Source organism: Amblyraja radiata, chromosome 20, assembly GCF_010909765.2.
Source record: "Amblyraja radiata isolate CabotCenter1 chromosome 20, sAmbRad1.1.pri, whole genome shotgun sequence".
In the NCBI taxonomy this organism is placed as follows: domain Eukaryota; kingdom Metazoa; phylum Chordata; class Chondrichthyes; order Rajiformes; family Rajidae; genus Amblyraja; species Amblyraja radiata.
The window spans coordinates 25831838-25836033 of NC_045975.1; positions in this window are offsets into that span (position 1 = coordinate 25831838).

Sequence of the window (4196 nt, forward strand, 5' to 3'; positions counted from 1 at the left end):
AACTTCCGAGAGTCCAATCATTCTATGAAACACATTGCTTTTCCGTTGCTTCTGTTACTTTCCTCCATCTGTGCCGCTTGTGTGCCTGTGCCGGAAGGGACGGACACTAATCTCCATGGATCTTGGCACTCCTTGCAATGTTGTCCTTTTGAAAAGAAATGCATGTGGAGATGAAAGAGGAATGCCCCTTTAGTCTCTGTGAAGGTATCCATGATGAACGATATATTTGCCTTTGAAAATATCCCGGGACAAGTCATGGAGAGGAAGGATTTAGAGGGACATGGGGACAAGGCGGGGAAATGGGACTGGATTAGACGGGGTATGTTGGTCGGCATGGTCGCGTTGGGCCGAAGAACCTGTTTCCCTGTATGACTCTATCTCAGTGTTAGCTGTATGATTCTATATCCCAGTGATAGTAATGGAAAGGGACGTCTTCATTTCATTCACTATGTGGGGCGCCCTCATTGTTGCAGCATGATCCTAGCATGGTGTGGACATTTAGCTTGGATAGCATCGTCGGATCTTTCCAATGCAGCAGTGATGATGAAGCTGCGTGTTTTCTTCTGGTAATTTTGCATCAGATGACTCAATTTCAGTAACAAGCATTAATATAACCACAACGGTGGGGCGTGGGATCATTTAAATAGCCCGAATACGACGGCAGTTTTTCAATTACACCTGACCTCTGTTAAGTAGCTCTGTTAAATGATTGATCAAGCATTAGCCAGTGGTGGCCATTCGGCCCGACCACTATGGGCTAGCTGTGGAGCATCCTTGTCAGTCCCATCATCACCTGATTTTTCTGTAACCTGCCCTCTCCAAAGAGACCAACAACCGCCATCACCCAGCAGTTGTGTTTATTGTCACATTGAATTGAATTGAATTAATTTTATTAGCCAAGTATGTACACATATAAGGAAGTTGCCTTGGTGCTCTGTTCGCAAGGATAACAACACGATATACAGTAGACAATTAAAAATAAAATTATAATTTAAACACGTGAAGAATAAAATAAAATACCAGAGCAAAAGGAGGCTACAGACTTTTTGCTGTTGAGTAGAGCTACTGCTCGTAGAAAAAAAGCTGTTTCCATGACTGGCTGTGGCGGCTTTGATAGTCCGGAGTCGCCTTCCAGAGGGAAGTGCTTCAAATAGTTTGTGGCCAGGGTGAGAGCGGTCAGAGATGATCTTCCTGGCCCTTGCAGTGTACAGTTCGTCAATGGGGGGTAAGGTTGCAGCCTACAACCTTCTCAGCTGATCGGACGATTCGCTGCAGCCTCCGGATGTCGTGCTTGGTGGCTGAGCCAAACCAGAAGGTGAGGACAGAATCTATGATGGCAGTATAAAACTGGACTATCATTACCTGTGACAGATTGTGGTTTCTCCCACATAAGCTGCAAATAATTTACAATGACATATTACTCTAGCGGGACATCTTAGAGATGCGGGGGAGAACCGGGGCACGCGAGGAAACAAACCCATGCGGTCAAGAGGACAACGCGAAAATTTTACTGAGACAGCGCCAGAGGTCAGGATTGAACCCGAGTCACTGGAGTTGTGAGGCAGCGGCTCCAAAGAGCTGGGCTTCTGTGTCGCCGCCTGGCTGGGATATTCTCAGTTGAAATAGTTCCGATATTTGTATTCAATTTACACAAGTTGTGATATTTCTTACTTAATTACACGTCTGATCTTTCCATTCAGTTTTTGATGCTCTACATTTCCCCCAGTTTTGTTACAATAGTTAGGATTGTCGGGATCCCATAGTGTCGCTATAGTTTCGACCTTACAATCGATGGCCACCAGGCCACAAATAAATGTTGGATATAATTGGGATCGCTCTCATTCATAATATTCAGGGTATTTGCATTTCAGGTAGCGATGATATTGGCAGCGTGTTTAGTTCAATAGATCCCTCTGTTTCGTTATTAGTGATCGGGGTTAAAGCAGTGAAAGGGGGAAAGAAACAAGCGGAAGGATTCTATTTTCTAATTTTGCGGGACAGTAGCAGCTTTTTGGAATCCTTTCCCCAAGATCTGCTGTGTTTGGTTTAATATACATCGTTCCGCAATGCGAAAGGTGAACCATGCAATGACAGAGAGGAAATTGCGCTTTCAGTTTGCTCGCGGCAGTTGCAACATGTTGGGGATTCGAACTATTGAACGAAGTCACGAACCCCGGGCTACGAGCATTTGGGAAACCTTCGATCTAATCTTAGTGCCGGGTTTTGAAACAATGATATAAGGGGCAGGTTAACACTTTACAGAACTCGGAGAAAAAGAAAGTACATGAAAAGAAAAGGATGGTAGAGGAGTTACCCTGTCCCACTGCCCCTGTCCCACTTAGGAAACCTGAACGGAAACCTCTGGAGACTTTGTGCCCCACCCAAGGTTTCCGTGCGGTTCCCGGAGGTTTTTGACAGTCTCTCTACCTGCTTCCACTACCTGCAACCTCCGGGAACCGCACGGAAACCTTGGGTGGGGCGCAAAGTCTCCAGAGGTTTCCGTTCAGGTTTCCTAAGTGGGACAGGGTGGAGAAACAATAGCCGTATCGTAGCAGAAACGTGTTCAGGAACAAAGACTGACGGCTGAGAGATGCAGCGACAGCGAGCAATGGAACAGATCTGTGGTTGAAGTCGATAAATGAAAAGTCAACACCAAAAGACGATGAAATGTTTACGAGCTAAAGAGGCGAATGGGGCAGAACGCGGAAGATGGGTGAAAGGACAGAACGAGGTAGGCAGGCGGTGATCGGGGTTTACCGTGAGAGTAAGTTTCATATCCAGGAAGGACAGAGGTGGGACTCGAGAGGTGAAGAAGCCGAGAGTGAAAGTTGAACGGAAATCGAAAAAGAACAAAACAAAAACAGGGCGGGAAAATGGAAAGGTGAAAAAAGTAAACGAAAAGCGATGAAGATGTAAAGTGAAAACATGGACGGGCATGGACGTGGAGAAATAGGTCAAGCGGAGAAGTGAGACTGAACGAGATGTAAATGTAGAACGGGGATGCGTGGATAAAGAGCCACCAAAGCGATGGCAACAGCCAGGATGGAGAGGGGTCGCGTGTGCGAGCGTCAAGGCGGTGCTGACTAAGGGAACGACCAATAGACAAAAGCTGGTACACAAAAGTGCTGGAGAAACTCAGCGGGCGCAGCAGCATGGAGCGAAGGAAATAGGCAACGTTTCGGGCCGAAACCCTTCTTCAGACTGATGGGAGGAGGGCAATAGCTATTGGGGTACTGATTGGGGATGATCAGCCATGATCACATTGAATGGCGGTGCTGGCTCAAAGGGCCAAATGGCCTGCTCCTGCACCTATTGTCTATTGACCACAGTGCTCCGAGTAGAAACAAGGAACTGCCTCAGCGGGGCAGGCAGCATCTCTGTAAAATGATAGGTGACGTTTCGGGTCGGGACACCTCTTCAATTGTCCAGACTGAAGGACTTCATCTTCTCCAGAGATGCTGCCTGACCCACAGAGTTACTCCAGCACTCTGTGTCTAACCACAGAGCCCAGGAAATTGTAGAGCAGCGAGTTACTTTGTCTGCGCTCACTTCATGGGAATAGTCGTCTGCGAAAACGTCTCTGCGAATTGATTCTTGTCATCGATAACATATCATTAACATACCACCAATGGAAGTTAACGTGGTCTGAGCTAACCGTTTTACTCTTCGCGTCGACATGCTGGTTTTGAGTTCCCTGACACCGGTTTAGTTGCTGTGGGTTGCACTGAAGATAGACACAAAGTGCTGGAATAACTCAGCGGATCAGGCTCAACATCTCTGGAGAATAGGAATGGGTGACGTTGGAGTCTGAACCCTTATACTGCACTCTCTCTCCACTTCCACCCGTCTCTCCCTTTCATTGCAAGAAGTGACACTGATCCGTTGTTTGTTTTCCGGCTTTTTTTATTGAGCTCTAACGTCATCTGGCAACGAGAGTTTATTTTGACCCCGGGTTGTACATTCAACAGAAAAGATGATGTGTACAGGATATTAATTGCGCACGCCCTTGAAGCCCATCGCTCCTGGGTCTGAGATGGCGGGAGGTATTGTGTGTGAATGACGCGATTCTTCCTGTTTCATTGTTTGCTCTTTCCTTGGAGATTAAGGGGAGATGGAGGGATGGGACGGCGCGGTGCCGGTTCCCCAGCCAGGTATAAATAGCAGCGCGCAGAAGCGGAGAGGAGAGGAGAAGGTGG